The sequence below is a fragment of the Cardiocondyla obscurior genome, linkage group LG15 (genome assembly GCF_019399895.1).
Source record: "Cardiocondyla obscurior isolate alpha-2009 linkage group LG15, Cobs3.1, whole genome shotgun sequence".
In the NCBI taxonomy this organism is placed as follows: Eukaryota; Metazoa; Arthropoda; class Insecta; order Hymenoptera; family Formicidae; genus Cardiocondyla; species Cardiocondyla obscurior.
In genome coordinates this window covers 4,510,022-4,523,723 of record NC_091878.1, presented here as the reverse complement: position 1 = coordinate 4,523,723, position 13,702 = coordinate 4,510,022, and the positions used below count along the sequence as shown (strand labels likewise).

Below are 13,702 nucleotides of genomic sequence, written 5' to 3'. Positions count from 1 at the left end.
TATGTCCGCGTCACGAAATTTATATAAAAATCAAGTTCAATTAAAACTCGGTGAAATTTTTATCGCAGTTTACGATCGATCGTTAATAATAAACGTTCAGCATCAATTAGAGAGTTTTTATCGCGAAATTTTTCTATCGGATAATTAATCTAAGGAAAGGTGGTTTCTTTCTCCGACGCAGTAAAAGCCGATTTCGCGGATAAGAGTTAATCTCCAAAAGCAAGTCGTATAATCTTCCTCTCTTATCGGGTGTCGCGTATCCGAGTGCCTTTTAGCAAACCCTTCGTTACTGAAAGCACGCGTGAGAGGGAACACGCATCCCTCGAGGGTCGAGCTTTAAATATTCACGATTTAATCTAAACTTCCATCTTATCGAGGCAATCCTGCTCTCGTGGATTGGCTGTCGTCGCGGACGAATTCTCCCGCGAGCATGCGAGTTCCGTCTCGAGAGTACAGCGACGACGTCGTGCAAATGATGCGAATGAGGAACGCTCTTCAAACTATAGAAGAGCGTAAGGGAGGAACGAGATTGTGCCGTAATATTTTATGTAAACCGCAAACGCGGCGCGAAATCCACGCTGATTTCTGTTACATACGAAAGATCTGTTAATCTTTTTTTAAATCTGTAATTTTTTTTTTTTTTTCTCCTACGTGCAAGTGAAACGATGAAAAGACAACAAAGAAGACCGTTTACCCGGCTGTAAAACAGATTCGCGTTAGGAAACTGCGGAAGGGTCGGCGGTGATGCAGTTGCGGAGAAAATAGCACACAACACCATCGCGCTGTCGAGAAAGAAAACAGCGAAAATTTACGGTTTACTCCGACGTGCGAGAAAATGTCTTTACAATGATTATTGCCCTCGAAAGGGAGCGAGGATGAGAATTTTCGGAAAACAATGACGCGAGAGCGCCGCAAAGCTGCGGGGAGGCAAGGGGAAGGGGAAGAAAAAAAAAGTAAGAGCGATGGACGACGGAACGATTTATTACGAGGGAAAAAAAAAATTAGTTGCTCCTTCGTTCGTGCGCGAGCTGACTTCAAAAAGCCCTCGTCACGTTACTTACGATTCTCGTGTAATATTAATGAGCTTTACCTGCTTTTTACCTGTCGCGCGGCAAAAGTACCTTGTCGTTAAATGTTTTATGTGGCAAAACAGGGCTGTTCGTATTACTTTGCACTCGCGTCATTTTATTGCGGTTTAATTTAATTTTAAAACGAAACAAAGAAAAAAAAAAACCTTTCGTTGTCTTCGTAATACAGATTGATGCAGGTGTGCCTTTTATTATAATATAAAATACTATAATTTAATTTACAGCTTTTGTAGCGACAATCAAACGTGAACCATTATTGCCATCGGCAATATAATAATACTTATTTGGCGATATTGGCACATTCTGCACACGCTATTATAATCGATCTGCTGTCGCCGCGCGAGGTGAGCTCGGAGAAAATTCGCTGACGCATCTTATAAATGAAGGGTGCCGGGCAACAACGCGCCAAGCCACGCGTGGCGAATTTAACAAATGACGGCGTTCGAAAAACCCCGTAAATCATTAAGATTAAATAGTAATTCCCATTTCTCGAAAGGGTGACAAAGTTCCTCATTCAAACGTACACGTGTGCGCGCCGCGATCTGGGGATATATTGCCGGGAAAAATTGTGAGGCTACGTCACCGGCGAATATTTCACCGTCTTTTTACCTGCACGCCGCCGTTGTGTGTAATTACGAAAGAACGCGGTCGTCGAGGTGCTTAATTGAAATACCGGCGTTGTAGGGCGAGAGATTGATCGAGAAAGAGCGGCGAGACAATTACGAAGGTCGGGGGACTAGATTGATGATATTTCAACGTCGAAAAGTGCAAAGCGCAACCGTGCGAGGGATGTGCAAGAGGCGAAAACGACGCGAAGGCAGCCGGTCGCATTGTCGCCCGGCCGATGTTCCGCTAATCGAGGCAAACGGTCCCGTTAATATTCAATAGGTTGGAAATGTCTCGCCGGCACGTATTGATAAAATATTTCGCGGGCGCGTCACTTTCATGTCTCGCGATCGGGAAAAAAACCCTCCGATATTCTTTTTACATAATATTAATGAAAAGTCCATTAAAGCGTGCGCGCAGATTTACGTAAACGGATACGATGAAGTAACAAGACATCAGCCGGGATATATTTGAAAAAGATTTATTAATATGTAAACGAGAAAGGGGGGAGGAATAATGAATAATACCGCATGAGGTTTTTATATCATTTCACAGTTTTATGACGATGACCGGGATATATTAATGAGTTCTTTGCCGCGACGTAAAATGAAAACGTATCTGTATATCGCGGAGTTCTTTCGCGTAGCGCGCTACACGCGATCGTACTTGCCATTCAGCGTAAGCCCGGGGATTTAATCAAACCGTCACTAGAATCGACATCCCTTTCTCCGTTCTCGAGCATCTCCCTTCGAAATTTAGAACGGTTAGCTGTTTTTCAGGCGTACTCTTTGCCTTTCGAAGAAGACCGGCTCCTTCGTGAAAAGCTTCTCCACTTGATATCGATTACTAACGGCGTTCGCTCTCCCGTACTTTTCCTCACCGTCGTTTCTTTTCTTACTATCTACTGTTTAACTTCCGCCCTCGTTTCCACAATCGCCCCTGTATACGAAGATCTTACATTCTCACTAGAAAAATCTCACCGCCGAGCGATCCGCGCCCTCGTTTTACTCGGCGGGATCGTAGCGATTAAATATCTGTATTTTCGACGTTTACGAATACCTAATTTTCCTCTAGCTAGTACCGATCGGCATAAAGTTATTTTGCGATGCATTCGCGTTAATGAATTTTTGACATTATTGACAAGCGAAACAAGTTATGTGTATATCGTATGCACGCGCCAACGAATATCGTGCACTGATTGATGCGGTTGCGGAAAGAAGCTGCAGGATGCGGGGAAACGAAAATGAGCCAGCGAGAAAAAGAGAGAAGGGAAGGAAGGAGAGTGAGATAGACAGACAGATACAGAGAAAGAGACAGAGACAGAGAGAGAGAGAGAGACCGATTGCAGTCGCGCGCTCGGTTGCATACGTCAGATGCACATACATCGATTGCTATCAATCGATCCTCCGTGCACGGAGGCGAGAATCTCGTAGCGGGATTTCTACACCGTCGACTGGTTGCTGCACATCCCTCAGGAAATACGCCAGCTTGAACTCTAGCCGACCAAAACGAAGCCACGTAGATGCATCCGCGAAATGACGCCGCGCAATTAACGACTCGTTACAATCTGTAACCGCAAGTTTTTCCACAATTTCATGAACCTGTATATTTTAAACTTCCAGCCCTTTTAAATGATCGCACGTCCTCCTCCCACCCCCCGTTAATTTCAAACAATAAAATTGCAACCAATATAATTAAAAAAAAAAAAGGAAGAAAACCTCATCGCACGGTTAATGGAATTTAATTAGAAGACGCTCGGTTCGCAAAAGTAAAAAGAAATAAAAAGGGGTATCGAGAAAACTCACAGCTTTGTAAACAACATCTAACGATAAATTCGTACTGTAAAAGATTCCTTTATCACTATCACTTTTCAATTCGCCTTTATCCTCACTATACATATACGTAACAAGTTTCAGCTTCGCCTTAGATTTTTATTCCCGGTCGTTATTTGTCTGCCGGGCGTATCGAAAAAAAAAAAGAAAAGAAAAACACAGATCGATAGCTAACGGAATCGCAAATTGTTTGCCATCCGCCAGAAGATTTCTCGAGGCGGCGTATCCACGCGCGGTCGATGAAACGCGCGCGAAAGGAGTATCTGGGACATGTATCCGAGTCAGCCTTCGATACGGAACCGCCAGTGGTGCATCAGAGCGGACATGGGCAAGCCCGATAGACGCCGGGCTATGTTTGCACGAATACAGTATTTGCTTCGCGATCTCGTTTCCCGATGCCATTGCGCGGCACGAGACCACCGTCTACAGGAAGCTTCAAAGGGAGAGAGCATACGTTGAGATTCGGATCCCGTTAAACGTCTGCGTTGCGCAAATATGAATCTGCGAGTCTATCGAGCTTACCCAAGTTTCACGGAGGTATGCGGCAACTAAATGACTTGCTCCGAGACGCGAATACGTGTCCATCGACTGCACATAAACTGCAGACGAAGACGAAATAGACAAAGAGACTTAAAAGAAATCCTTGAAAGCCGCGCAAAATTTTACACGCAACATTTATTTTAATTCTTTTACGTCGCTTTTATTTTACGTATTTTTCGCTGTTACTTTTAGAGCGGCGCATGCATTATCTTTGAAAAAAAAAAGGGTTGCATTATTTAAAAAATTATTAACTTCTATTTACTTCTTTTATACTTTGCTTTTAATAATTTGCAAAGAAAAAACTTCAAAGTTGTTAAAGGATAGCTCTTGGAGCTAAAATCTGATGTTAAAATCTCAAGCGTAGCTGCTGGCAGGTTAAAAGGTGCTTTAAATTAATTTTCTCAAAGCCGTAAAAAGGACGTACGATGATGCGGAATTGTTTGAGGGGCTCGGATAAAATTAATCGGCCGAGTTATAGGATAATTACGAAACACGTCTGTCGTAAACGAAATTAAGATAGGTATAACCATAGCGATTTGCCGTGTAGTACACGATTTAATAGATAACCATCTTCATTTTAGACGTTTCGACGTCCGAAATAAAGTGGGAAGGAGAAAGTTTTTGCGTGATATTGTTGCAAGCGTGTTTTAGAAGGAAATGCTTGAATTGGCTCGAGGGAAACAACGCAACGTATTGTGTTCTCTCGCTACTGACATCATGTTGTTACGTTGCACAAGGAGAATACTCATGCGCGCAACATGCTGTTGCACAACGAGTGCATAATTCATGATGATACGTTGCATTAATTCATCCGTCATATGGCACGTTTGCAATGCAGGGCATCGAGCTGTTTTTGAAAAGCAGTACTTTTCGCGACGCTTAAAACTGCTAAATATTTGGTACTGCTAAAATATTATCAAAAACGATCGTGTAATCAAAACGCTATTTTATATTAAAGAAAAAAGATCGTATAATTATTTTGTAAAAGAGACGTTAAATTTTGAGTAATATTCACGAGATATACACGGATTGTAATTTTTTTTGTTCCTTTCTTCTTCTTCTAAAGATAAAATATTTTGCGAAATAAAGGCAAAACTTTTTCGTCATTTTTTTTTTTTTTTTTAAGAGTCAACTTCTACGCGCAAGTATTAACGATAGTTATTTATTACACGTTCTTCGTTTTATGTATTTTATTTAATTAGCGATTCGACGTTGCCGGGATTTTATTATTATTTAATTCGTAAAAAATTCAAATCCAGAGTCTGAGAACTGTTCTACAAACCAAATGCGGTACAATAATGAGAAAATAAAATGCGGCCTTTTTGTCGGGGCGCAGCTAATGGCCATTTGCGATTACCAGAGCATAACGAGAGCATTTACATTTTACTTACGGTCAGCGTGGAGAAAGAAAGTAAAAATGTAACAAAACGAGAGAAGCTACGTAACAAGTATAGTAACCGGACAATGATAGTATTAACGAATGCTTCATTACAACGGTCAAAGCTTCGACTTTAATAAAGGGTCACACGAGCGTATCGATTACATCCGCAGAAATTTCTTCGCTGACGATGTTATCGATCCTCAAAAGGTCCTCCCATTATCTTTATTTGAGCTCGACTTATAATTAATTATAGCGTATGCTAGATTTTGAAATTTCAATCGCGGTCGGACACGGACGAAATTTCAGGTTTCCCTTTCGCGCAAACACTCGAGAGGGTTGATCGATGCGGCCATTATAGCTTCTAATACACGCGCTCATTAATTTTCGTGTAGACGCCTCGGATACATTCTGTACAATCAAGATAATGAATTATCGAGGAAAATTTGTTTTCCATTCCGACAATCTATCACCGTGCTTTAAGAGTGGAAAGTTTGGGATGACCCGGCGGATCGGTTTATACTACTTTGTCTGCGAGTGACTGAGCGTAACTACTTGCCGGCCTGGACAAACGCACACACGCGCGCGCCACGAGCACACGGAGGTGGGGTTGGGATGGTACGGCGGTCGCAGGACGAGTAAAAGTTTCAGGAACTCGCTATTTTCCGTTTCCACATCGCACCGTGCAGGTGGAGTTCCGGGCCGCGGGTAAATAAATGAACACCGTCGTCGTTCGTCTTCGCCCTTCGAAGACGAACGGGCTTCTGGTTTTTCTCCTTACAAAGTCCTTTTGATTTCTTTTAAGACTTCTTAAAGCATTTCATATCATCGCTGTATAAAATGTAAATTTATTCCAAACATTGACAAACTTGGTGCATAAATTTATTTATTTATTTATTTTAATAAATAAGTATGTAATTAAAAAGTACTTTAATATTATGTTCTGCGTATCACGTTAAATTATCAAAAAAAAAAAAAAAAAAAGGAAGAGTTGGAAACGAATAAAAATTCGCAGCGCGATATGAAACGTACGTCTTTCTGGTGTCTTCTTTCCGATTCAAAAGGGTTAAGGAGTAGAAAAAGAACGAGAAAGAAAGTGGAAAGATCGGTCCAGACAGAACAGCCCGGTCGAGAGTAATTAAGAAAGTTCGCGGCGCTCACGAATCGCCCGTTATTAAACCCCACGATGTTCCTCAAATCGAAATTTATATCTAGGCCATCGTTCGGACGCGCGCCCGAAGGAAGGCGAATTTATCATCGGAATTACGCGGGAAATTTTAATTAACTCATTCCGTGTTACAGTTACCTTTATTCCTGAAGATTTCTCTTAAACTCGCGAGAGCGGGAATCGCTTTTCAACAAAGAATCCGAGGAACGGCTACGTCTCGTAAAATACAAACGAAACAACATTAATGAGACGCGAGGCTCAAAAAGAAAAGTGGCTGCGAAAAGCACATGAATTTTCACGATCAATTCTGAAGCGTCCAATGAAAACCTCGCGGATGAGGCTCTCGTTAGATAAACGAGTTATCGGCTTTCCCTAACCGAGTTAAGAATGTCCTTCCTCCGAGCGTTACACAGCCGTAATCGCGCCAACGAATCCTGGCACTAACCCGTTAACGAAGGATCATCTACAGAGCACGCAGATACTGCCCGACGAGATTCAAAATTCACGAATCCCAGCGTTTTTCCAAATCTTTCTCTCTCTCCGTCTCTCTCTTGCCACATTCGCAGGGCATTATTTCAAAATTGAAACAGCTATTTCCTCCCATCAACAAACAGCAATCAGGCGGAAAGCTCCATCATAATTCAACTTAACTGGCATGAGCTTGTGCATGACACACGAAACGGCTATCGAACACACTTTATACACCTTTATGCACCGTTAACTCTCGACATTATTTATTTTATCGTTTATTCGGTGTGTCGAATTCACCGTTTGGCCTGCACCGGCTTTTAACGCGCAAGATTTATCATCTTCGCGACCCTCGCGCTTATCAATGCGTTTCATTTAACGAGTAATGATACGACGAATAACGGTATAAATGTCGGGATCACCTGCGAGCGCGACACCGTCGTATTTTTCGTTATTAGCGTCCGAAACGTTGTCGCGCATATATTTCGAAACATACAGGGTAAGCCGGTTGCGACGCGCCGATGTTATATTTTATTTTACGTCTGTTTTTTTTTTTTTTTTTTTTTTTTTTTCAAATTTCCACGTAGCCCATCTATATGGATGCCAGACGCAGACTCGCCGGTATAATTCCCGACACGCGCCGAGCATTCGTTGTCATTTATCTCTGACACCATGCACAATACGTGTAATCCTCTTTACGCTTCCACCCTATTCCCTTTAATGCCGCGGCTATTTGACATAAGCTGATATATCTCTCCTTACAAGTCCCCGGGAAAATATTACTTATGCAACGGCCTGGCAGCGCTATAATAAAAATGTATTCCTTGAAACACGGGGATGCCCTATCTCACTTCCCGCGCACTGTATCTTGCATTAGGACGATTGCTTTTTCATTATTTTATGATAACGCGACATAAATGTTGTTCTCTCTTTCTCTGTCTCTCTCTCTTTTTTTTTTTCTTTTTAGTGCTCGTTCCGAATCAGTCACGTAAAAGGTACCGGTTTATGTATATTAAATCGATAATAAATCTTAACGTTTGAATAAAACAATTCGACAGAAAGTTTCGTAATACGTCAATGTATCTTCCTATTCTCTGTAAGCTCTCTCTCTCTCTCTATCTCGGCGAAAGAAAGTTACCGCTTTTTCGTTTTATCTTTCGCGGAAAAAGTCCGCGAGAAGTGAGCGACGGGAATTGATTAGCAGGCTTCTCGTGGGGAATATGCATTGTAATTTACTTTTCCCGCAGCGATTCGTTCGCGCAGATCGGTAGGTGCAAAATGCGCCTTAACGACGAGAAGTCCGGCGGTTCGCGTCTTCATTCACCGGCGACCCACTTCCTGCCCCGTAATATCCCTCGCGGGTCGTTACTCCAGGATTAAGTGGCCTGTGTTTCCTGTCGCGGGATTCGCCGGGTCACCCCGCTCGGAAAGGCGGCGGGGCTTATATGCCAGCGGTTGCACGAGTGCAAAGTTTGTTATTGACACGGTAAAAGCGGACCGCGCCGGGCATTATGCAGATCAGGAAATTCGTATACCGCGTACCGGGGTGTGAGGCTGGGAACGAAACGGAGAACCGGGGGAGCGGAGGACGAGCGGGAGAGTTAGCTGTTGCGGCGACTACTCTTACTCCGTTGGCTTCGGCCTTACGCGCTTTAACTGCGGAACTGTGTAAGGAAGGAGCTAAAGGGATTAGAAGAGCGACGTTTTAATATCTGGAGCACACTTTGATATTATGTTGCGAAATTATGTAACGGTTCCTGTTCGACCAAATTGACGCGTTATTATCTCCCGATTTACTCCACGAGCAAATTGCTCAAAGAAAATGATCGCTTAAGTGGATAAACTTTCGGTTATGCGTGTCTTAAGAAGCACAGCACGTTACGGTAAGATAATCGGAACGCGATAATTTCCTGAGAAATTTTTAATAAGAGCGATTTATGTTAGATATAAAAGTGGATACGATTTTTTTTTTTTTCTGCAATAACACATTAATTTTAACAAAACGTAAACGTTTTATATGTAATACATCTCGTTTTATTTTCAATGAAATATGGAAACAATTAAAAAAAAAAAAAAAAAACAATGTTAATTAAATAGAGGAATTTTGTGACATTAAATTACATTCGGTATATAAAACATCGTAAAAGCGCTTAAAAATGTGAAAAAAGCACGAGTTTTGCAGCATTAATTCTATAAAAAAATATTAATTTCTGAAATATTTTTAATCGTATTGTATGAAAATACGAATAAAGTGTAATATTCACGTTTATCGCAATCTGTACAAAATTTATATAAATAACATTTTTTACGTAAAAACAATATTTATAAAAAAAATTGACATTAATTAACTGAAATACTCGATAGCGGCCATGTTCGTGTGGAGTAGGACAACGCGGGTAATTCACAGCGCAACCCGCATTGCCGCACTATCTCTCGCCTACGTGTGTATACGTATAAACCAACCCGTCGTTGATGCAACGATGCAACGCGCTCGTGGCACCGTTATTTCCTCGTTACGCGTTACTCCGTTCGCGATTCTTGTTTTTCCAGGCAGCAGTAGCACGAGCGCGCCTTGAATTCCAGACAGTCGGCTCGGCAAACATTTTCGGAGGAATTTTGGAATTTCGCAAAATGAAGAGCATAAATACCTCTACAATTTGGCGAATCTTTGAATTTTTACGATAACTTCCCATCTTTACTCTTTCCACAGACTGAAAAGACTTGTCCGTCTTCGTTAAATTTTATTTCAATTTTTTCTTTCCTTCTTTTTCTTCGCAATAAATTTTATTTATAATGGAAAAATTAATGAAGTTTATATCGCGAATATTGTACAATGAATAAAGTAGAACAATTTACTTATTCATTTTGAAGTCCGGCCGCGGAGAAGTTGAGAAGGCAATAATAGCATGACACTGCCTGGAAAAATCCGATATACGATAATTTAATGTTATCGGAAGATCAAACGACTATTGATTAAAAACGAGTAAGAGTAGAAGCCTGTCGATGAAAGTATTTAACGTCATTACTTTGGCCTGAACAGAAACGAAGCCCCGGAATTAAAGATAGCAAGCGAGCTTTTTTTTTTCACAATTCCATTTTTTTTACATGGAGAATATCCAAGAGCCATATAGTTTCAATAAAAATCAATAAATATATATGAGACAAAATTTACTTTTCGCTACTCGCTTTGCGAACATAAAAAAAAAAAATTTACACCAATTTTTAATTTAAAAGGTTCTTAATTAATTGTATTTACAATGCAATAAATTGTGTAAAATGCTTCAAATTAATTTTGTCTTAATGAGACGTAAAAGAACTGTTGCAGAAATATGTAATAGCAGAAAAATAAAATAATAAAGGTACAAAAGTCTCGACAACGCAGTTATTCGTTATCGTTCAATTGTCATAAATATTTGCGCACACTTTTTTTTCGTACAAAAGTTAATCAAACGAAGGTTATAGCAATAATCTTCTAAGAGCAATTAGCGATCCAAGACATTTCGTATCAATGAATCGCTGATGGCCCTGAAAAACCGAGGGATTTTCCAAGACTCCGAGTTATTTAGACGTCTCCGAAGTTCTTTGGAATAATTCGCTCTTTAAAAGTTTTCACTATTTTCTCGTTTAACCTAATATATTTTGGCACGCATAATTTGCGGCTGATGCGTTAATACCCCTTTCGATTAGAAAGCTCCCTTTCTACCAGCGGGAAGTCGAGTATTATAGCACCTCTCGAACGCGCTACCCTCATAATCGAGAGGAGCCGCGCCATTGGCCTTAATTGACGATCCGACAGGGGATTGAAGGGAAAGCGGGAAGACTAATTACTATCCGATTTCTCCAGGAATTTCGTTTCCCCGTGCTCGCAATAAAGAGGCCCGAGATACCGCGATGTCATCGACGTGGCGCCACGGAAAGTGCATCCCTCTCGAAAAAGGGTGTTAATTAAACGGTTGCTTGATGAAATTCCATCGTAAAGAAGAAACTACCCAAGAAGTTCCAAAATTCTAATACTTCTTCAAGAATTATGGTATAGCAAAACAATGGGATGTGCTTTTCGCGGGCGGAATGTCGCGACGAAAATATACGAGTCCGGAATATTTTGAATAAAGCGTCTACGTATCTTTAGTAAAACGTTGTGGTTCTTTTTTTTTTTCTTTCCTTTTTTTTATAACGACCTATGTTGTAAAACAGCAGAAAAGAAGATGCGTACAAAGGAAAAATTATTTCTTACGGAAAATTTTCCTTTTTCGTTGAAATATGAAACCAGCCAAAGGGAATTTGATATAAGAGGGAAACTACCCGAGCTGGACAAAGGGGCAAATATTCGAAACTTGATATGTCCTTTGTGCCACAGCTTCGGGCAAAGACAAGACATCAAAGGGATATCTGACATTGTAAACGGGCGAAGTATCCGCGACAAGTTTTAGTTAATTGGCCGCGACGCGTTCTTAAAGGAGGCATTCGAAAGAGAGAAAAGACTTGGTAAATAAGTTTACTCGGAAATTACTTAGTCGACTATAATTAATTTTCTTGACAGGCAACTTTCTGACGAACGCATATTGAAAAGTAAGGCTGGAAAACCGACGAGAGAAGGAAAATTCGGTAAAGTTCCGACTTCTCCACAACGGCTTATAGTCATCAATTTACGTTCACGCCATTTTGGCGTTATCGTTAAATATTCGAGAAGAAAAGTTTCACGGCGCTTTCCATAAATCAATTATAGCGCTTAACTTTGTTTTGCGACACTCAATAATTACAAGTGACGCCGTTGATCAGTGATAAATTATAGATTCCGCCGACGCAGAATACCGTCTCGCATTAACTTCGGAAAGACTCGCCAGGATTTCATTAAATGTGAAAACGTCAAGCGGCGCCTCACTTTCTCCATCCATCTTTTTCCCGGCAATAAAATCTTTAATTAGTTAAAGTTTCTTTTAAAATTTTATCTGTACCACTCGATATACGTATAGTATACATATACATAGGATGCTTTCGATATCCCTTCGATACCGTCGTGAAATGTCGACCAACCAACAGGCAACCACAAAATTTAATGGCGTTACGAAGCACTTATCGCTTCCTGAAGCTTATCGAATTGCTTGGAGAGCGCGCGGCAAAACGGTCACTACCATTTTCGACTGTCATTATACGACCGAGATATGGTCACTCGCTGGAGAACCACATATTTTATCCAGTTATAAAGCACTCAAACCCTTTAGAAGGCCGTTACTCTTGAATTAATGTGGTCTCGAGAGGCGCCCGAAATTTCGCCCAGTAACGCGAAGTCGCCAAATAGACTTGCAAATTTTCGCGTCGCATTATCCGAAAATCCATCCAGTCGCGTCGTCAATAATCCGTCATTAATTACACGATTCGTCCGCGTCGTAATAATTTCAGCTACTAATATTATTACAATAGAACTACTTGAACCGCGTAATAAGTTCAGAAAATAATTGACAGCGGCGAAGAAAAAAGAACGTTTGCTAAAAACGACGCGCCGCTGTTGGAAAATGCAAATCGAATGAATTGACATTCGAAAGAAAATGGCTACATTCGCAGGAAACGAGAGTCGATAATACCAATTAGTCGCAATATTTCATTCTCTCAGTAAATTAAAATTTCCATCGGGTTTTAACAGAATTGTGTCAAAAAATAATGTTAAATATATATTCGTATCTGTTATATGTTTTAAAATCATTTCAACATATTTTATTTTATTGTAAAAGGACACGCGGATAAGATAGATTAACGTATTGTGATATGGCGAATACAATTTTGTGTCCCTAAAATAAAATCTTTTTTTTTTTTCGTTTTTTTAATAAAACGAATTAATTTTAATTTAATGCCTTCGCTTTTTCTCTCCATTTAAAAAGTATGCTAATGATTGAAAGAAAAATCAGTAAATATTAATTAGACCAAGCCACGTTACACGCAATGTGTGTACATACGAAACGCGGCCATTCTGATGGTTTGCCATTAAAACTACACTAACCTTAAGTAATGACCGACGCGCCTTTCGCCTCCCCTCGGTCGCGGAAGATTTATGGAGCGAGACATAAACTTGCGGCTGCGTGTCGTACGTACGGACCGACATCCATTTTCCACGGGAAATTGACATCGCCGCTACCCGCCACTTTTTCCTTATCTGATGGAACTTCGTTAGACATCTGAATTTTCCAACGGAATAAAATAGCATCGTGCGAATATTACCCTCCCCTCTTCCCTATATTTCTCTCTCCACTTACGGTTCTAAGTTAAAAATTTTCGGTGATAAAATGTTTTAAAATTTGTCCTCTCTTTGCAAACAAATATAAAACAGACAGCGATTTATGCCATGGTTTTATTTAAAATCTAAATCAAATATCATCAAGACACCTTTCAGTCAAATATTAATTTCATACCGCGGAAATTATTTTATTGCAGTCACCATCATTATTCCGCGAACAGTCGGCTGGAGTAATGTTGTCCTTTTAAACAAAACGCGGGTGTATGATCGTGACATGGCAAGGCTACGAATTTAATTAAACTTCTCACAAGATACTTCGCTCTCAGGAAATTGCCGTCTACGAGTCTGTCCCTTTAGTTTAATGTCTAATTTATGAAACTGATTTCTCCTCGA

General features: G+C 40.5%; 1 protein-coding gene across 1 annotated transcript in view; it reads left to right on the top strand.

The window, feature by feature from the left end:
• Positions 1-13,702, top strand: part of LOC139108686 (uncharacterized) — a 79,366-nt gene that overhangs the window by 30,901 nt on the left and 34,763 nt on the right. The window lies entirely within an intron of this gene.